The sequence below is a fragment of the Rhipicephalus microplus genome, chromosome 10, assembly GCF_043290135.1.
Source record: "Rhipicephalus microplus isolate Deutch F79 chromosome 10, USDA_Rmic, whole genome shotgun sequence".
Classification (NCBI taxonomy): Eukaryota; Metazoa; Arthropoda; class Arachnida; order Ixodida; family Ixodidae; genus Rhipicephalus; species Rhipicephalus microplus.
Genome location: NC_134709.1, coordinates 55,040,555 through 55,062,988, shown reverse-complemented (window position 1 = coordinate 55,062,988; position 22,434 = coordinate 55,040,555). Strand labels below are relative to the sequence as shown.

Here is a 22,434-nt window from a genome sequence, read left to right as displayed (position 1 = left end):
CCCATATGACCTTTTGAGCTTCAGAGTGGAAGTAGAAAAACTGATTATAAAGTGATCACTCTCCATATTCTCGTCAAGATTTCTTCCACGATCCGCTTTTAATATTTTACGTGAATGTTAGGTCTGGATATGTGTCCATGCAAACACTACTGCCTGGTCTAGTGGTCGTCTAGGGCACAGTCTCTAGTTGCAGCTTGTATCTCTCTACTGCCTGCAATAAATCTGCGCCTTTCCTGGTGTTTTCCGTTATCCCCAACAAGTATGCAGAGCAATGAAGTCACCTGCGAAGACTAATCTCTCTTTATGTCCCATGTGCCCAAAAGCCCCGCTCGAGAATCTCGAGAACGTTGACGTGGCACTCTTTTGGAGGGCTGCAAATATTAAGAATAAACGTTTCGGCTTTAATCTTTTTGGTAGTATGGAGCTCAATGAGTTGGTGCTCGGTCGGGCACTCAGATTTATGGTATACACTGCTCGCAAATACTTTATCCACCAATGTGGTGATCCTAGAGTACTTTAAATTCTGGGTAGTTTAATAATCTCTTAATTATATTACGCCCGTGCCAATTTCCTGTAAACATATCACGTCAGGTTGCGTGATTGCAGCATCCATGTATGATTGCAGCGCCACCGCTCGCTTTTAAAACGAGCGGCAGTTCTAATGCCGTATCTCAACGCAGCCATTGGTGCGAGTTGTATTACTGGCCATGGCTAATCACACTCTCGACACCTGTAATGTCAGATGCAGCCCCATTTTTAATTTTACTTGCAATGGGAGCATCCGGGTCACTGCAAGCTCTTTTACGCGAGCTTTGCTGTTTATTCAATTGCACATGCACATAAGCCTTGTGGCTCTGAAGCTCCGCATACAATTGTTGCTGAACGTTTTGCAGACCGTGTATCTGTTGCACCAGTCGGTTCATCGTTTTTCCAATACTTTCTAATTTGATGGGCTGAGTGGAGGGTTTGCCTTCGTGATTAGTTTTGACTAATGCGCCCATGTAGTTTTGTAATTGCATAATGAGAGCTGCTACTTCCAATTTGAGTTTGCCCAACGACTGCTTGAAATATTGATTTTCGGAAAGTATTCTCTGATACTCAGGGTGGCATGTTATTGAGGTCACCCCTCGCACCGTCCCCGCCGCCCTGCTCACCTGCTGCTGGGTAGCTCTCGGCCACCCTAGGTGTCCTGGTTGGGGTGTGGGTCGGGATTGAGGACAGGAGGTAGGTTGCGACTTTGGGGCTCCGAGTTCTTGATGTTTCTTTCTTTTCTCCCGTGATCGCGCCTTGTGCGTTTTTCTTTCGGCTGGGCCCACCTGGTTCCTAAGCTGTGGTCATTCTTCATTATCGTCAGTGTCTTCCGGTGCACACCACCTTGGCTTTAGCACTGATGGTAAGGCTTCGTTAGTTGCCTTTTTGTCTGTAATCCGGTCTGGCGCCTTAGGATGCAGCTGCCTTACTGACTGCTTGAAGCGCTGTTTGCATTCTTTGTTTCCGTCAAGTATCCCTCTCCACACGTGGAACATACAGGGTTGCAAGGGTGGTAAGGTTGAGGGTGCGAGCAAGACGTCGATTCGTGGCTGCCTCTCTTATTTCGTTCGTGGCACTGGTGGAGGTGCTGAGTAAATGCGCCTCGGCTCCAGATTTCCAGCCGACACAACGAGCTACTTGGAGACAGCTACAGCTACCACGGCAAGAAGCAGTCGCCGCCTGCGAGGACTATTTCCCGAATACGTTCCTCTCGCTCAAGACGAGATGGCAACCTCAACCACCAATCAAGCCATTCAAAGCAACGACGCCTATTCTTTTCTCCCTCATGTTTTTCATGCGCTGCAAACACCACGCTCATTTCATGGAGACATTCATGGCGATGATGATGACTGGCTTGACCACTTCGATCGAGTTGCCAGCATCAACGAATGGGATGAAGCTCGCAAGCTGCGGACAGTTTACTTTGCGTTGGAAGACTCTTCGAAAACGTGGTATGAGAACTATGAGGGTTTCTCTGCGACGTGGCAAGAGTTCAGCCGACAGTTTCACGATGCGTACCGCAGCGCCGAAAGGAAGGAGAGAGCGGAGCAGGCCATCTCGTCTCAAAACCAACAACCTAACAAGAAAGTTTCGATGTTTGTAAAGGACATGCTTCGACTCTTCAATCATTCCGACCCACAAACGCCCAAGAATGAAAGGGGCGGCATTTAATGCGTCGGGTAAAAGAGCAGCTCTTCGCCGGACTAGTGCACAATTTACCGACAACTGTGGCTCAGTTCATAAATGAGGCAACCACAATGAAGTGTACTCTCCAGCATCGGTCGTCATAGTATGAACGCCATGATGTCACCTCTGCTGCATGCTCTATTATGGCTGACAGCGAGAGGCATGCCCTCGCAGTGTTCATAAGAAGTGTCGTGCGGGACGAGCTGCGCCAACTTCAACAGCGGGACGCCAATCACCTGTAAATGCTTTCGCAGACTTAATCCGAAATGAGATCAGACAGGTGGTCACCCCACTCACACTAACAAGGCCTGAGGCTCCTGTGCTGACTTATGTGGCAGCCCTGTGATATCCTGCACCACATGCTCCTAATCCCACTATGCGGATAATGAATCAGGCTAGCCATCAATTCCAGGGCACCTCTTCAACTCTACCACCCACCTCAAGGTTTCCGGGTGCACCCACTTATTATCAGTCTGAATTGCGACAGAACGCCGCAAAGGCCAGCGTGTGATGTGCGCCGAATAATCGTCCACTCTGCTACCACTGTGGCGAAACGGGTCAACTCTACCGCAATTTCCAGTACCGCCAACTTGGTCTCCGTGGTTCCACCCTGATGCTCGGCGCCCGTGTTACAGTGGCCGTCCCCGCTACATCGGAACGTACCTTATTGGCCAGCAAGCTCCTCCTCTTGGTGAACACCACCAATCACGATCACCATCACTTCGCACTCCACGTCACCTAGCTTTCCCTCGTCATCTCATGCTCCTTTCAGAAGCATGTAATCGAATCCCCACAGTGGAAACTAGAAACCGTGGCTCCTGGGGGTGAAGCCGCGACCCAACTAACTGTCAAAGAGCTTCCCTCGACCCAAATACACGACGAAAAACGTTCAGATTCTTCAGTCGTTTCCGAATGTCATAAGACTGTTTCCGCCAACATCGCCGTACACGTCGATAATCACGTCTTCACTTCCCTCGTCGACACCAGTGCCAATTATTCGGTTATGAGCAGCGCTCTGGCATCCGAACTGAGAAAAGTAACTACCCTTGGCAAGGACCCTAGTGGTGCACGGCCGGGGGTCGCCTCATTACGCCGACTAGAATGTGCACATCTCGTGTTCGAGTCCGTGGTTCGGCGTTGACAGTGTATTTCCTCGCATCACCTGTGTGCTCCCGTGTACTCATTCTTGGACTAGACATTCTTCGCGAATACGGTGCAATTATTGACCTACGAGACTTGCAGGTGTCGTTCGAGGATCTGTTTCGACCTGAACCGGAGAACACCCATTTACTGAAGGATGCCCTACTTGTATCCCATGAATTTGTTACGCTGCCTCCCCTCAACAGCCTCTTTATCAGCGTTGAATGGGACCAAGGCGTCCCCGATACTGTAATTGTGGAAGGAAATTGGTCCCTACTTTTTGCACAACAAATCTGCGTTGCCCGAAGTATTGTTCAGCCCAGCCGGAAGCAGACTTGCCTATTAGTCATGATTTTCAGCGAGGAGTATTGCCATCTTACCAAAATCACTGCGATCGCATACCTTGAGGATATTGCCAACGCACCTGGTCCCCCAACATTATCTGCCCTTTCGTCATGCAACTATGCCGCCATGACATTCGCAAGCACTCTCGACGTGAACCAGGGTCTACCGTCCACACAACAGGAACGTCTTTTGAAGCTACTCAACTCATTTTGGGACTGCTTCGCTACGACATCGAAGGAGAACCAAACACCACTTGCCCAGCATCGTATCATCACCGAGCCTACTGAGAGACCCATTCGACAATACGCCTGCAGAGTCTCGCAAAAAAAACAATATGCTATACGCCAATAGGTACAGCAGATGCTCAAAGACGATGTCATCCAGCCATCGACCAGTCCCTGGGGGACCCCTGTTGTGTTAGTGAAGAAAAGATGGTACCTTGCGATTTCGCGTCGACTACCGAAAGTTGAATAGGATCACGAAGAAAGACATGTATCCTTTGCCACGAACAGATGACTTGCTGGACCGCATTCGCAACGCTCGTTACTTTTCTTCCATGGATCTATGGAGCGGCTTTTGGCGAATTTCCGTTGATGAGTTAGACCGCGTAAAGACCACCTTCATTACACCTGAGGGACTCTACGAGGTCAAGGTCCTTCCCTTCGGCTTATTCTCGCGCCAGATACTTTTCAAAGAATGATGGAGACGGTTCTTTCTGTAATAAAACGGCAATCGTGTTTTGTCTACATCGACGTTGTGGTCGTCTTTTCGGACATGTTTGAGCAACACTTCCAGTGCTTACAGACAGTTCTCTAGGCGTATTCGAACAGCTAGACTTTCTCTCGAACCTGAGAAATGCCACTTTGCTTTCGAGTAACTGAAATTTCTTGGCCACGTTGTCAGCCACGCCAATATACACCCAGACCCTGAGAAAATGAAAGCTGTTGCCGCATTTCCTGCCCCAACGAACAAGCATGATCTTCTCCGAGTTCTGGCACTCTGCGCATTTTACAGACGCTTCGTCAAAGGTTATAAAATCGCTGAACCTATAAATGAACTTACAAAAGATGGCGTATCATTTGTTTGGGGTCAGGATCAGCGTCACGCCTTTGACACGCTACAAAACCATCTCGAAGCGCCACCTGTACTCGGTCGCTTTGACGACAATGCTGCAAGAGATCTACACACGAATGCCAGACACGTCGGACTTGGAGCTGTATAGGTTGAATGGCAAAATGGCGTAGAGCGCTTGATTGCCTATGCAAGTCGAACACTATCATCCGCAGAGAAAAACTACTCTGCAACAGAAAAAGAATGCGTAGCCGTTGTTTGAGCGAAAACCAAGTTTCGCCCTTATTCGTGCGGTCGACCATTCAGGGTAGTTAGCGACCACCATTCTTTATGCTGGCTCGCCAACCTCAAAGATCTTTCCGGTCGTCTAACACGGTGGAGCCTTCAGCTGCAAGAATTTGATGTTACAGTCATTCACAAGTCAGGACGCAAACACACTGATGCTGACTGTCTGCATCAGGGATGGAGCCCTCTATAAGAAGAATTTCGACCATACCCAAGCTACTTACCTTCTGGTTGCGTCAACCTCGCTTTTTGATAGTATTTTACATGCTTGTCACGACGAACCATCATTTGAACACCTTACCCACACGCGCACCTCGGAAAGAATTCGTCGCTCCCACTACTGGCCACACCTAGCGAAGACAATCAAGCAGTACGTCCGCCCATGCTACGACTTCCAATGCCGTAAGGCTCCACCTGTTCGACCAGCAGGCCTGCTACAGCCTATCGCCACACTGAAAACACCATTCCATCAAACCGGCATAGACTTACTCAGATCGTTTCCCACTTCTTCCTCTGGAAATCGGTGTAGTGTGGTTGTCCCTGATTATTTAACACGTTACAGCGAAACAAAAGCCCTACCCAAAGCTACCGCAGCCGACATCGCTAAGTTCTTCGTCACCAGCATCATACTTCGTCACGGAGCGCCAGCTTTGATAATTACTGATCGTGAACAGCTTCCGCCGCAAACACGCTTCAAGAAGTTTTGATACTAAATGGTGCATAGCATGAAAAAACCACGGGTTATCACCCCCAAAGAAACGGACTCACTGAACGGTTGAACAAGACCCTTGCAGATATGCTGTCAATGTATGTGGTCGTTGATCACAAGAACTGGGACGATATACTCCTTTACGTAACTTTTGCTTACAATACAGCAGTCCAAGAGAGTACAGGTTTTATACCAATTTGCTTAGTTCATGGTCTAGAGGTCACTAGAATGCTCGACGCAATGCTCCTTCTTAAGAATCTGGGCATGTTCAACGCGGACGCTGCCTTGTTCGCTCAACGCGCCGAAGAGGCCCGTCAACTCGCCCGACGCCGTATTCAGGCTCGCCAAACTGCCGACGCACGCCGCTACAACCTTACAAATCGAGAGGTTGCCTTCCAACCAAACGATGAAGCTTGGGTGGGGACCCTTATCCGACAGCGTGGTCACTCTGAAAAGTTTCTGCGGCGCTTTTTCGGCCCAAACAAAGTTCTACGCCGACTGAGCACCGTTACATACGAAGTTCTCCTCGAGGTCACATCAAGACGTTCCCGTCGGTTTTCACAAAGTGATGTGGTGCATGTGTCAAGGCTCGAGCCATATTTCCCGCGTCGTCAAGCGAACGTGGATTAATTTATCTTGCAATGACTACTTATTTTTTGTCACTTTTGTTTCTTTTTATTGTGTCTTGTGCCCCAACTCCTTTCTTTACTGAGTACTTTTGTGACACAAGCCCATTTTCTTGCCTTACGACGCAGTTGTCAGATTCTATGGTAGCGTCTTTTCTTTCTCATTTTTTGAGCGCTCATCACCACCATCGAGACGACGCTTCTCAAGGCGAAGGAATAATGTCACAGGTAAATGGGATGAGTCCTCAACTGTAGCGTGAACTCGCTTAGAAGTGGAGAAAGAAGAGGGCATTGCTTCCAGGTCTGGGGTCCGAGTAAGACGTCGATTCGTGGCTGTCTTTGGTATGTCGTCCGTGAATATATGTATATATATATATATATATATATATATATATAAGCAGAGTGCATGCATTGACATTTATTCAATATAAACCTGGCAGCCATTTTTTAACCTTCTCTGGTTTATATATGTTAGCGGTGGTGTGACGGTCCCATACTGTTTTAGAATATTCAATTATTGGTCGTACTAGCATTTTGTACGCAAGACCTTTCGCTTCGGGTGTTGCGTCAAGCAACCTTCGCCTCAGATGCCACAGAGTTTAGTTTGCCTTTCTACAGGTGACGTCTATGTGAGTATTCCACATCAAGCCTGGAGTGAATATTAGCCCTAAATGTTTATGTTCTGTTACGCTGTTCAGATCGTGGGAATGAATATTGTAATTATATTTGCGATGTCCCTTTTTTCTTTTATACTTAGGCAAACTGATTTTACTAGCGTTAGGTTCATCTGGCGCTCATTACATCATAGTAACATTTTGTTTAAGTAGTTTTCAGGTCTGACTGGTATCTCCGAGATGTGATCTTGTTAAATATAACGCAGTATAATAGCGCTTTTTTGAACAGCAAAAGAACAGCCAGGTGTCACACAACGCGAATAGCATAACAAGTGGGTCGACCAATTCTCCAACATATCACAAAGCTTGCTCTTGATGACCTAATAACTGTGGTGCATATCCACTTCTGGTATAATTCCTCAGTGCCGTCAGCCATAGCATGAACAATTTGCGCAAAATTCTGTGCAAGTGTACAGCGATTACCAGGCTTCACAGAAGAATGACAAAAATAGCATAGCGAATGCCGCCCTACTATGCCTAGAAATTGTCATATAATGTCATATTGGGCACCAAGTAAGTGTGCTTGCAGCAGTTACGCAATGAGTGTTTGGAAAATCAAGGCTCTGAAAGGCCGCTCTTCTAGCTTGCACTGTGACTGTAGCCCCTTCCGAGCAGGCCTGGCGTTTTTGTTTGCGTCGAAGCGCCACCCAAAGGCTCTATTGACGCGTTGACTTCAACCATCCGGCTTCTTACGAGGACCTTTCTAGGTCAGCACTCGATGTGTCATGTACTGTTGGAATCGGTCAGCTGACACTTGAGTGAGTTCCATGAGATTGAATTTTCGCGTTTTTTTCTGAGTGACTGTGGTTGATGTTGAACTTTTCCATCGAAGTTCCAGGGCATGTCGTGGCCGCAGGAAAAATATCTTCCAGGTATATCAATTTCAAAGTGGGAAGTTCAAATTTATAGCATCTTTTCCTTTTGTACGATTTTTGTAGAACTGCTCTGGCTTGAGTTTTTTAGACAATTACTTACCAGGTCTGACGGGCAAACCTGTCGAATTCTCTGTTTCTATTACAACCTCCAAAATAGTGTGTTTTCGAAGTACTATGGCGGTTGAGCAGTGGGTGATTCTTCCTAAGAGAGCTAGGGAATCGTCCACAGACCTTGTTCACTCAGGGTGTATAGCTTTCATTTGGTTCAATCTGCTGGCCAAGCTTCTCACCTCACCAGTCACAAAACGCCACAGGTACTCGGAATAACCTACAAGCACAAAAAGAGAGTTTCCGTCTTCTCCTTCTAAACAAAGGGCTCGCGTGCCCAATGCAGTTTTCTTCATTTTCTTCGTCACTTTCATCACCGGAATTGCAATGCACTCGCTGTAGATGTCCCCTTCTTTAAAAGCTTCGATTGTAGTAACCTCCTTCCAGTTTCGTGGAAAACGCTCACATGGACTCTCTCCACTTTTTACAGTTAAAGCTGTTATGAGATCACAACTCGAGTAACGCGCGGTTGCCCGCTGCCACCAGTGTCGCTAACCACCTCGCACAAAATAAGAAAACCATCTGGCACCAATGACACAGTTGGGGTCGTGCCTGGGTCCGCTGGGTGCCAGCCCAGTTTAATACTACTGAGTCACGCGAGAGCTTGGTACATATTGGCGAATTTGCCTAATGCAGACTTGATGTCGGGAAGGCAATCGCGTTAATACGACTTATAAAGCGTTTTGAAACAGCGGAAGAACAACCAGTCGTCGCACAATGCGAATAGCGTAACGAGTGGGTCGTCCAAAGCTCCAACCAATTGCAAAAGGTTGTTCTTGTTCAGCTATTATTTTTGGCGAGTACCCCACTCCAGGCAAAATTCATCATCATCATCAGCCACTGCCTCAACAAATCACACAAAAATCCTTGCAAGTCTTTAACGCATACCAAGCTTCTCTGAAAAATGATGAAAAATACCATAGCGAATGCGGGACTACAACACTTAAGTTTTCATTAATAATGCCGTAGTGGGTATCGAACAAGTGTGCTTGCAGCAGTTACCCGATGAGTGTTTAGAAAAGGCTCTGAAAGTCCGTACTTCAGGCTTTTGCTGTTACGCTGCTGCGCCTTCCGCGCAGACCTGGCATTTTTTCTTTGTCTCGTGACCTTCCAACACTCCAGTGGTCATACTTTCGTTTTGGAACAGTCAACAACAAAGTTGGCGAGATGCTTGAACAGTGACGAAGCTCTGCTGACTTCCTCCGTCGAAGAGGAGTACCCTGCAGTTCTGCTGACATTATTCCTGCTATTCTCGCAGTCAAGCACGGCCGTAGTATGACATGGCTCGCTTCCTCGGAGGGAAGTTAGACTGCCGTCACAGAAGCTTTGTTTGACTTCTCCGGGAAAACCAGGTCGCACATAGATCTTACATGTCGTCGAGACCATCTGCCGCATTTTTGTCTTGCCCTGCAGTCTGTTCATATGCAACCTTGCTTCAGATAACGAAAACATATTTTGCTTCGGATATAGAATATCCTTGGAGACGATCTGCTTGTCTGTCAAGCTTGTTTTCAATTCGGTGCAATGCTTCGTGCACTTGAAAAACTAACAGGTATCAAGCTCCCTCAGCACACTTTTAGAGACGCTTTGACAAATGGTACGATGCCGAACTTGTCGCGAAATCTCTCCAGTTGTCTGAATGATTTCTGGTCTTCTTGAACACGCGTATGCTGCCAGTGTTTCTGCGCCTTATAGCTGATGTTTGGGAAGTCCTGCGAAATTAGCAGCGCTTTCTCGATTTTGGTCTTCCTGTCCTCTGAATTCTTGGGCGCTTGCATCGTTAATACCGCAGTGATTTTGGTAGCTGTGTTGTGGCTCTTCTAAAACTTCAGCATCAAGTCTGAAAGCATGACTCAGAAAAGAATCTCTCGTAGCAAGACGCTGTATGTAGAATGCTTGTTCCAAGCCCTTCCAAACTCCTCACTTACACTTGCCGTTCGTCGTAGAGGTCCCAAGTTTGGTGGTGCTTGGAGTTGACAAGACTGGCCTGTTATCTAAGAGGCTACGAAGATCTTTCTTAACGATAAATATCTCGCCCCGAAGAGTTCGACGACGGTGTCTAATGCGTCTACATTGCACTCTCTCATTGCTTATTGCTGGAAATGGCAGCAGTAGCAGGTCCAGTTACAAGCTTGCTCAAGTAGGTGAACTTGTCGGCAGCGCTGAAGGGGTCGTTATTATGCACTGTCGTCGAGTACTGCAATTAAAAGCGATGATAATGTTGCCGATTGCAGTCGAATATCTGCGCTTGCAGTTGTGGCAGTCTCAATCTGACACCGACGGAAGGCGGGCTCATCTTTAGGCACAAGCCTTCGGACGCATGGTTGTTTTGAATCGCAAAGCCAAGATTCGACGTCAACGTGACAACCTTGTCCCCATAAATGTTTGCATCTATCATCTCTGTCTCAAGCTCGTCAGGCATCTCGTCTAGTTTCCTCTCATCGATTTTCGTTAGCCGACTGTATACCGTGCTAATTCACTCTATGGAAACGCTGATCTGTGACGATGAGAGCACTTGCTATAGCAGGAGGCCTTCTGCTCGTCGGACCATGTCAGACAGTTGTGGTCACGTCCTAGCAAGTCGGGCAGTAACGACGAGTGTGCCGCGTGGAATATGCAAACCACGACGACTGAAGGCCTCACGGTTACGTCGCTTAAAAAAACCAACAAGCGGCATGGTTGCCGAGGAGCACTCTGTCACTCATGACACCGATGTGACCAGCAAATTGGAGTTTCATACTGTCTTCCCTATGTCGAATAAGAGTTGTCAGTAAGCCTTGACGTACCAGGGACCCGCTGCATACACTGGTCTTCCTCCTACCACTGAACCTGTGGCTACGCCTGCCCAGGTTGTCTGCAAGCCTGCCAATGTGCCTACTGCGACTCAAGCCACTCTTGGTAGGGTACTTGCCGCTGCACACACACCATGCTACCATTTGCCTTGTCGCTAAATTCAGGAACTGTTCTTTTACGACCGGCAAATGCCAGCGCTACCTTTCGCCGCATCCGCTTTTACCATTGCGCAAACTCTTTCTGCGCTGCCCCCGCATCAAGGAGGTGCGAGTAAACATGAAGTAAAGCTTACAAAGTGTGTGACAATTGCACAGCAGGTAGCCTGCCCGGCATGCGTTGTCTAGTACCGAAACGTCCTACGTTCGTCCTCCGTAGACGGAATTTTGTATAACTTCAATCAATGCCTATTTTTCGGCCCTATTTACGTGACGTAAATACGTCACTGAAGTTTGGGTACACCTCGGCTTAAACCTTTTTCGTGTTGAAAGATCATAGTAACAGCAGCCTCATCCACAGTAGAATGAATCGATTACATTCAGGTCATTTCGGAGCTAACAGGAACACCAGTGATTGCCCACCCACTTGCTGACCGCTCAGAAAGCAGTGGTTTGGTGCAAGGTGTCGACGACGACTACACCGAGGAAGCCTTATTCGTTACCGTGACGTGCGAGGTGCCGGTTATGGCAGCCAGACAACAAGAGATATCACTGGTGTTGCAGTTCACTTATTGCGTCCCTCTCACTCGGGTTCACCTTTTGGCAAGGTGTTCGAAGTTAGGCCCTCCTGACCGCATCCGCTTCAGTGTCTGTGGCGCAGACGCCATGGACATGTCACTGCCGCTGGCCAAGGGCTAGAGTGCTGCCTGCGGTGCGGCAGCCACAACGGGAAAGACGCCAATTGTACCAGCATGTGTAAGATGCCTACACTGTGACAAAACACAGTCAGCTGACTATGCAGACGGCCAGCTCTGGCAATTAGTGTGGCGCCTGACCATCATCAAGGCCCCCCCCCCTACCTCCTGCCTCACGACGAGGCTCAAGCAACCTTGCGGGAGAGTTCTAGTGGGATGGGTGGTTCTTAAATAAACCACACCACGGGCCAAAGGTACGCTGAACGGTGGGTGCTTCATCCAAGGTGGCAGTCAGCTCGACAGATCTGCGCCAGTCAGGTGCATGACAGCAGGGGCCACCTGGTAGTCCTGAGCGACCGGGCTCTGCCAAGCCTCGCTCACCTACGAAGGAAACCTACCAGCTTCGTGCGTATTATGACGACATGAACGTGAGCCTCCTGTTAAGAGCTTGTGTAGACCAGCTGCCTCCTGATAACACGCTGTGCTCCATCTGCCACCTTTCAGGTTGCGTGCACCCCCATAGCAGCCACCATGGTTGACACTCATCTGCGTTCTACGAGGAACCGCCACCGCCGTCCCTGTTTGCTGCAATGCAACGCTCAATTGTTGTGGCGGCGGATTGCAAACTGTAATAGATGGTATATATGCAGTTGTGCTCAAAAACACAAAAATACAACTTCAATCTGTAACCCTTCCTACATTATCATTTCAGCAATCTGTAGACACAAGTTCCGTTCCAGAGGTCTGGTTTTTATGTTTGCGAATGCCATTCATCTCCTCAAGAGAGGTAATTGATCATCTCGAAGAAAATATCTTCCCATATCCACTATCAGGGTCTGCTTCAAACTAATACAACATGTGGTGGACTTACTAAACATCCGACAACCAGGCTGTCGTACAGGATGGGAGATCGCATGTCCGAATCAAATATTCTTTTATGACGCACATTAGAAATATGCGGTGTCTATGTGCCCTCAGGCGAGCGGCAGCTCATGAGAAGCAATGAAGATGATGATGAAGGGCTTCTGCTTTGGTGACGAAGAGGAAGTTCCAACATCTTTCCACGCCCAGCAGACGACGTCAATATTTTCCACATGGATGGTGGCTGCTTACATGTGTAGACCATTTACACAGAGTGGCTGACTTCTACTCCGACTGCCAAAGGAAGAAGACATGAGCGGACCTTCTTTTCCCAAAGTAGTCAGCATTTGTGAGGAAAAGCCGTAAATGTATTAAAGCTGGGTCACGGCATGAATAGTCCCGGCTCCCTGAAGACAAGCCAGGGTATCGATGAAGCATCCCTAGTTTAAGGCGTATCTGGTCGCATTCAGTATCTTGAACTTCTTTAGTCAAAAATTTGTAGAATAACATCGGCTCTCTCTTCTGACACTTCTTGCATCTGAACCGGCATGCTGCCACTCATGAAACTTTTATGCGTGAACTCAACTGCTTTATGACAGCTATTCATTCCACTGTTATTTGCCCACTGAAATTAAGAAAAAATATCGCGGGGGAATATTCTAATTGCCCTTTTGTGTCCTGACCCAAGAATTCTGGCAACGTTTAAAACTTGCTCTTCTATTTAGTTTCATGTCACGCGGTACTCTCGTGTCAGCAAGTCCGCCGGGTTGTCCTTGAATGACTGGAAGCGCAGCCCGAAGTATCTATCGGCGTCTTCATTTTTACCATCCTGTCTCTGACGAAGGCTTTCCTTGGTCAATTTTCGAAGTGTCATGTACTTGTGGAATCTGTCAGCTTACCCTTTACTCAGGTACATAAAATTCACCTTTTGCGTTCTTCTTCAAGTGACTGTGGCTATGCTGAACTTTCTCTTGAAAGTTTCAGGGCAGGATGTGCCCGCAAATAAAATATTTGGCATATATATCAACTTCATCCTGGGAAGTGGAAATATAACTTCAGAATTCACAAGTTCTACAGCCTTCTATAAGTTTGTTTGAGTCCCACCTTAATTAGCATTGTATGCCAATCCTCTGTTGTTGTTGTATTATTTGTAACAACTTTTTGTACCCGAGAAGAAGAGCCATTTCATCTGTGTTGAATTGTACAGTTGTTGTAAACCATGTATTCTTTTTATGCACTGTAACCCACCTGCTAAAATCCCTATCAGGAATTGCAGTATTTATAAATAAATAGAGAAAATCTTTCTTCTTCCGTCTAATTTATGTCGAACTGCTCTGGCTTGTGTTAGTGGCTCAAGATCATATTCCTCATCAGCTCAGACGTGCGCACTTGTCGCATTCCCAATTTCAGTGAGAAGATCGGAAATAGGTTTTTGATGCAGACACAACTTTGACAATCTGAAACTCTACATACTTCAGTCAAAGTTCTGGTCGGAAAGACACAAAAATATTCAAATTCTTTCCTTATTCACAAGTGTAATACACTCCAGATAGTAAGTATATAAACATTTCTGTAGAGGCTCTCGAATACATTCGACGTAGTAGATAAAAACAATGCGAGTTAAGCCCTCCATATTGAAACATAATACCTACAATTGTTCACTTCTGACAACCGTGGTTCAGCAACACATGTATATTCGCACATCCGCAGTGCTTACTTATTTTCTGTTTTTGAACAGAACAGCTGTTCCCTCTTTACTCCTGCAATATGTAACAGCTCCCCTCATCCACTCTATAACAATCGCGAATGCAATTTCGCCTTCTCCCCCTCATTTGTTAGGATGAAGAAGAGCGTACCAAGCGCAGACATACTAGTGCTAAAGAAACAGTTCTGTTTTTACCTTGAGCAAGACAAGCTATTTCTCAAAACATCGGCTTGACTCAACCCCGCTTGACGGAATTTTCCATCGCAACGTGCCATCTCCCACTTGCTGGCGTTTTTGTCCAGTGGAAGTGTTATTTTTTATTGCCACGTGGCATGCAGCCTTTCCTTGTTACATTTCATCTTTTACGCACAGTTGTTGTTGCTTGCAGCCACAGCAGTATTCCGCTCCTGAGCACACCGTGGAAAGTCAAATTTTTAAGGAGGGAAAAAGTAGACACGAAGGACAGTTTCGCAACGTGATAGGAACAAAGCAGGCTGATAGGTCAGACACGCTCACGCCAAACTACCTCTTCACCATTTTTTTTCATTCGGGTGGAAACAATCCACCCTTTTTGTACCAATGCCGAGCAGTTTCACTATTTCATTTTTTTTCACACTGTGACCAGAAATATGAGTTTACAATGAAAACAATAAAAAAGTTTCAACAGAATACTTACATGTGCACTACAGCGGCCTCCTGCAGGATTCGCATTAGCACCGTGGCAGTGCCAACTGGAAATGTACAAAAACGTTTTACAGTAAATGCTGTTGCGAGATCACAATAAAAGTCGGGGGCACCGTAATTATCCACCGCCGACGCCACCACCAGCGGCTCTAGGCACTATCGCAGCAAACACGTAAAAAAAGTAAGTAAATAAAAATCCACAAGGACACAAAATCATTCGAACACGGGTCTTCTGCGTGTCAGCCCGGTATTCTACCCCAGCGCCATGCCTGTGGGTTAAACTCTGTCGTGAACTGGCTTTAGCGCAGGCTTGATGTCAGGAAAATAATCGCGTAAACATGAAAAATCTTTGTTTTACGACAGCAAAGGAGCAACCAGGCGTCACGCAATGAGTTTGCGTAACGAGTGGGTAATCGGATGCTCCAACCACGGTACGCAAGCTTCATGCATATTTCTTCATCGTCGTTAGCCACAGCATCAAATAATTTCATAAAATTGTTTGCAAAAGTGTAGCATGTATCACGCTTATGTGAAGAAGAATGAAGGGTGTCATACTGAAGTCCTTCCTACTACACAAAAATTATGATGATTCATGCCGTAGTGGGTACCCTGTGATTGTGCTATGAGCAGTTATCTGAAGAGATTTTAGAAAAGGCTCTGAAAGGCCACTCTCCCAGTTTTTTTATGTTACTGTACTGCGCGTTCCCCGCAGGCCCGGAGGTTTTTGAACTAATGTTGGCAACTGGCGCCATATGCACTTCGCCGAAGTTTTCTTTCTCAATGTGACCTTCCGTAAGGGTTAGTTGCAGCAGCAGCTTTGCAGTGGCAAAAAAAGGTTGTCTATTTCAATTTCTGGTCTCTCCAAGAGAGTTGCTATCCTTAGCAAAAAGTCTGCACACCACACTAGGATATTTCTCCCTAAAACGCGGTGGCACAAAAAAAAGTTATATATGACGTTAGATAACAATGTGCCCAGGTTTTTGTTATTATGCAGTAGGCAGGGCACCAGGTGAGCAGCATTTTTAATAAAATAACTGGGGAAGCGCGAGAAGATGGCTGAGAACAATAATACTGTTACCACAATTGTAATTTAGGTATGTGCACCTGTGTAGCGGGGAACATGGTGGTGGCAGAAGAAGAGGACGTTCGGTTGGTGGTAAGAGCAAGGCGTCCCCGCTATGCATTCGTTGCAACGAAATTGAAACAATTGAACATTTCTTTTTATTCTGTCATCGTTATTCTTATCAGAGAAAAAGAGTATTAGTAGCCCTATTACGAAAGCTAGGAATACAAGTAAATCTACCACTAATTTTACCACTTGGCGGAACTTTATTTGGTTACTGCCACAGGGATGCATGCTCCGCTGTGTTTGATTACATCAACGCAACTAAAAGATTACCATGCTATAACCCCTACCTTTTCAGATCTTTAGTTTATAATTCGTAGTTATGTCTTTCAAAAAAAAAGATGGTTTGACCGCTTACTCAGAAAACATTTTTGTTTTTTGGTAGTATTATTTTAAGCCACTTTTTCAGATTGGCTTCATTTTTATTTGTGTTTTATTTAAGTATCCTGCCGCCCGGTTCTTGGCCCATCCCCCTTTTTGGGTAAGCGCCATCCATCAGAGGTCACCAGCATCAGCATCAGCATCAGCTCGCTGTTGCGCGTTCACTACTGTATACCGTCGAGTCGACCGTTACGTTGGTGCTGAATAAACCCCTGTCGTAGACGTAACAGAGCGGTGGAAATGCTGGGTACGGCCCGTCGACGTACCATGGAGCCACAGCTGTTTGGAGTTCGCCAGAGCCATCGTCTTGCCAGTCATCCACCTTCAACAGTCGTCATGGCCCAGAGCGAAGGTCAGGAATCAACCACCTCGACTTCGCGCAGGTCTACGCTGGCTACACCCAGGCATCACTACATGAAACCCCGCCCGTTCGCGGGAATGGCAGGAGAAGATGTGGACGCGTGGCTAACACACTACAAAAGGGTGAGCCGGTACAACTACTGGAACTCTATCGATCAGCTGGAAAACGTCACACTGTTTCTCCCGGACACTGCCCTGATGTGGTATGAAAACCACGAAGAGTACTTGACAAAATGGGCTCTTTTGGCTCAAGAGCTGAAGAAGTGTTTTGGTGACTCCAACTCAAAAAAGAAAATCGCGGAGCGGACTCTTGCTGGAACAGTCCAGACTCCTGGAGAAACGTGCACTGCTTACACAGAGGACGTTCTTAAGTTTTGCAAGATCATAAACCCACAGATGTCTGAAGAAGACAGGGTGGGACACCTCTTGAAAGGCATAACGGAAGACGTTTACAATTTTCTGATAGGCAGGGATGACCTCACCTCTGCCTCCAATGTCCAACATCACTGCCGCACGTTTAAAAATTGAAGACTCGTTACATTGCTCCGAAATTTGGTAGGCTGGCAAATGTGACAACGGTCGCCAGCGTCGACGTGAGTCCGCTACTATTCGGGCAATTGTGCGTGAAGAGCTGCAGCGACAAGTTGGTAGGGTTGACGAAACCATTCCTCATCTACCTACCAATCCACCCTACTACACGGCGGCGCCATTAGCTCCTATGCCACCATCGGTATGTGTGGCAGACATCAGCGAAACTGGCAATCCGCGGCCACGTCGTGACTCATTCGCGGCCGACCAGCCATATATATGGCCAACGCCTTCGTCACGGCCCCGCCACACAAAGGTGGGCAGCCCCCGCTCAGCAAGCTCGTCACCGATCCTTCACAGCTGAGCATTCTCAGCATTGGTTCGGCGAGCGTCGTTACCAGTCTGCTACAACTGTGGCTTCGGAGGACATCTTGCCAGGTATTGCAACTACCAGCAGCCACCAAGGTACGACCAATCACCGAGATCTAACTGTTCTGGCGTTACCCGAGCACCAAAATTCCCGGGCAGCGCATCTTGCGACATCCCAGGACCGCTACGAAACCAATCTCCGGCCTCTGACCGCAGTGTGACACCACCACCTGCTCCTCGCGCTAACCGATCACCGTCTCCTCGGCGCCACCACTCCTCGCCTCCTACGAAAAACTAGCCGGCGCGGCCGTTGGAGGTGAGGTCACCGGACACTCTTCGATTTCTACAGATATACCTCCGTTAGCTTCCATGTTTAGAAATAAGGTTCGAGTGCTTATCGATGGTGTACCAACAATGGCATTGGCGGACACAGGTGCAACCATGTCAGTGATGAGTTTAGTTTTCACCCGCCTTCTTGGACGAAAGGTTATGTTTCGTTGGGACCGTCCTGTTACGTTTCGTGGAGTGAGCGGAGAGGTGTTACAACCTGTTGCTGTCTGCACTGTGACTGTTAGTTTGGCGTGCCAGAACTTTGTTGCAGAGTTTGATGTTCTCCCTCATACTACGCATGACGTCATTCTGGGACTCGATTTCTTGAAGCTATGTGGTGCTACTGTCGACTGCCGCACAGGACAAATTTCAGTAGATTCCGATATCCCAGTTGCGTTTATGGAAAACTTGCCCCCTCAAGAAAGTGCTCTTTGCGTGTCTGTGGACACAACTGTGCCGCCGTTGTCTGCAAAATGTGTGCCTGTTGTCTGTTCACCTGCAAGCGAGAAAACATTTGAAGCAACTGTGGCGCCCGTGCATCTCAGTTGCATAAAGAAGACAGTTTTAATACCCTACTGCACGCTATCGGTTGCGCAAGGGCATACTGATTTATGGGTGATTAACTGCTCTAATGAACCTACAGTGCTGCCGGAGGGTCTGAAACTTGCAGCGATTCGTGAACACCAAGTATTCTCGCTTGCCATCCTTGCATAAAGCAATGATTCCCCGGATAAGACCCATTGCGGTAATCTGCATGCCAGGGACACCACCAATATAGCTATGATTGATAAGTCACTCATCACGAAGAAGCGTAATGAAGTGGCGAGTATTCTGCTCAAACATACCGGTATTTTTGATTTCGCTCAGCGTGATCCACCGTCATTCCCTGCTTCTCGTATAAAGCACCGAATCGACACGACATCTCACAGACCTCTCCGACAGAAACCATATCGTGTATCGCCTTCGGAACGCGCAGTGATCAACGAACAGGTTTGCGAGATGCTCAAGCAAAATGTATATCAAGAATCATGTAGTCCATGGCCTGCTCCAGTAATTCTAGTGAAGAAGGATAGGGCATGGCGATTTTGTGTTGACTACCGCCGTCTCAACGCCATCACTAAAAAAGACGTATACCCACTCCCACGGATTGATGATGCTATCGACTTTCTATCATCGGCCTCTTACTTTTCGTCTCTGGATTTGAGGTCAGGCTACTGGCAGATTCCAATGCACGAGAAGGACAAGGAAAAAAACGGCATTTGTTACAACAGATGGACTATTTGAATTTACTGTGATGCCGTTTGGACTCTGAAACGCACCTGCAGCTTTTGAGCGCTTTATGGACAACATTCTGCGTGGATTGAAGTGGGAAGTGCATATGGGTTACTTGGACGACGTTGTAATTTTTGGGCGCACCTTTTGTGAGCACAATACACGCCTTGGCCTCGTACTGGACTGCCTAAGCAAAGCATGCTTGGTGCTCAACTAGAAATGTCGTTTTGGGGAGCGCCAAACACTCGTCCTTGGACACTTAGTAAACAAAGAAGGCATACGACCAGATCCCGCCAAGACGGCCGCAGCGGAGGCATTTAAGCAACCAAACTCGGTGAAAGAACTGCGCAGCTTTTTTATTTATTTATTTATTAGAATACCCTCAGGGCCCGTAGGGCATTACAGAGGGGGCGGGTACAACATATATAACACACAAGAAAAAAAGACAAAATAAAGAAACAAGTAACAGATGCGCAAATCAGGAAGGCAACATAAGTCAACTAAAAATTTTTGGCGCTTTGTTCATACTTTCGCCGATTCATTCCTGACTTTGCCAATATCGCATACCCTCTCACGCGTCTGCTTCAAAAAGGTGCGCAGTTTGACTGGACCCTGGAATGCGAGTCTGCTTTTTCGGAGTTGAAGTTTCTTTTGACGTCTCATCCGATTCTTCGACACTTCAGACCTCTGGCTCTCGCTGAGCTTTACACAGATGCCAGCGGTATTGGTGTAGGTGCTGTCCTGGTTCAACGCTTGGATAATCAAGAACACGTCGTAGCGTATGCAAGTCGCTCACTCAGCAAGTCCGAGCGTAACTACACTGTCACAGAGCAAGAATGCCTTGCAGTAGTCTTCGCAGTGCAGCGCTTTCGGTCCTACCTGTACGGACGCTCCTTTTCCGTCGTGACAGACCATCATTCCCTCTGCTGGTTGCTCAATCTGCGTGACCCATCTGGTCGGCTGGCACGCTGGGCACTTCGTCTACAAGAATATGACTTCACGGTTTCCTATAAGAGCGGCCGACGTCACGCTGACGCGGATTGTCTATCGCGACTACCGCTTTCAACGACGGAATGTGACGCGGACACCTTCGATACCTACATTGCATCACTCGACCAACCATTTCCCGATACCAAGACCTTTAAGAATGAACAACAAAGAGACAGCACCATGCAACAGTTTCTTGCTACCAAACCAAAATCATCACCTACGCGCTTCTGCATCCAAGATAGGCTAGTTCATGAGAAGAACTACACCAACACCGGCTCACAATATACTCTGGTGGTTCCAAAGAGTCTTCGCGTTTATGTCTTGCAGGGTATGCATGATGACCCAACATCCGGTCATGTAGGCACAGCGAAAACTCTTTGCCGTCTTCAAGAAAGATTCTACTGACCCAAAATGCTACAAACGACGGAACAGTACGTGTCTAGCTGTAACGAGTGTCAACGTCATAAGCGCCCAAAATGTGCTCCTTTAGGGCGATTACATCCAGTGCCGCCCCCTGGAACTCCATTCGAGCAAGTCGGGATTGACCTCCTTGGACTCTTTCCTTGGCCTTCTATCGCTGGATAGTCGTTTGCACCGACCATTTAACACGGTACTGCGAGACAGCCGCCATACCATCGGCAACTGCAGCCGATGTGTCTTCCTTCATGCTACGTTTTGTAATTTTTCAACATGGACCTCCCAAAATTTTAATCAGTGACCGTGGCCGACGATTCACAGCAGACGTGATAAAAGAGATGCTTCGTGTCTGTGCTTCAAGGTTTCGGCACACTACGCCATATCATCCCCAAACGAATGGTATAACTGAACGAACAGAACTCTCTCGAACATGCTATGTATGTTGCATCAGATCACAAGGACTGGGACAGTATTCTACCCTTTATCACATATGCATTCAACACCGCTCAGCATGAAATTAACGGTTACAGTCCTTTCTTTCTTCTATATGCTTGACCACCTCGTTATACGCTGAATACCATCTTCCCGTGTTTGGACCACCATGATCCCAGTATAACCAAGATCATCTGTCGGGCCGAAGAAGCTAGACTCCTTGCTTATTCGCGCCCTCTTACTTCACAAGACCGCTCGAAGGCACATTTTGACCACCGACGCCGACACGTGACGTAAAATTGCGGCGACCTAGTGTTGCTGTGGACACCAACAAGAAAACGCGGTTTCAGCGAGAAACTGCTAGCGCACTATGCGGGACCTTATCTTGTTGTAGACCGTATCAGTGATTTAGTTTACTGCATAGTGCGTCTCCATTCAAACGGCTGACGGTCTGCAAAAACTGAACTTGTCCATGTTGCACGTTTTAAGCGCTTTATTCTTCAAGAGACTGTTTGACTCGCCCTGTGGGCTTCATCTGCGTGGAGTGAAATGTTACCACATGTGTAATTTAGGTATGTGTACCTGTGTAGCGGGGAACATGGTGGTGGCAGAAGAAGAGGACGTTCGGTTGGTGGCAAGAGCTCGCTGCTGCGCGTTCACTGCTGTATACCGTCAAGACTACCGTTACGTAGGCTATGAATAAACCCCTCTCGTAGACGTAACAATACAAAGAAACAGCTATACGCATTGAACTTAGGGGTTTATTGAGCCTATTAATCGTGGTTTGCAACGAACAAAGAAGGCAGTTCCTGGGTTATAACAAAAAATAACTTCGTTGCAAGGGCGATGTTGTGAACTCTTATCACCGCAATCTGTAATGTTCAAGAAACCGAATCTAAGAGCGACTTTTTATGAAGTCTCGTAATCTTGCGATCTCACCTCCCCCATACTGCGGCTACTTCTAGGACAATTGTACGCCATCGTGATAGTATGTCGTAGTTCAAGGCTGCCTCACCAGTTGTCCTGAAGCGCTGGGCAGCGCAGCGACGTAGCGGCTGCGAAAAACGTAACACGATGAGGGCAACGACATACACCGACGACTTCCAGAATGCGCGAGTCCTAGGTGAGCCGCTATATAGACAGACCGGGGTCACCAGAGCTTTTCTTCAGATACGAAGCAATTTATGGTGGAGTTCAATCCGTTGATGTTCTGCGCATCGACCCTTACTGTGCATGCACAAAAGCTGGTTCATAATTTGCCAAAACGCACTCACTTGCTAGCCCGC

The 22,434-nt window shown here is 47.4% G+C and overlaps 1 long non-coding RNA gene across 1 annotated transcript in view; it reads right to left on the bottom strand.

The window, feature by feature from the left end:
- Window positions 1-22,434, bottom strand: part of LOC119180990 (uncharacterized) — a 58,904-nt gene that overhangs the window by 7,945 nt on the left and 28,525 nt on the right. The window contains exon 2 of the long non-coding RNA XR_005111131.2: window positions 14,936-14,990. This is a non-coding gene — a long non-coding RNA (uncharacterized LOC119180990). The remainder of the gene's footprint in view (window positions 1-14,935; window positions 14,991-22,434) is intronic.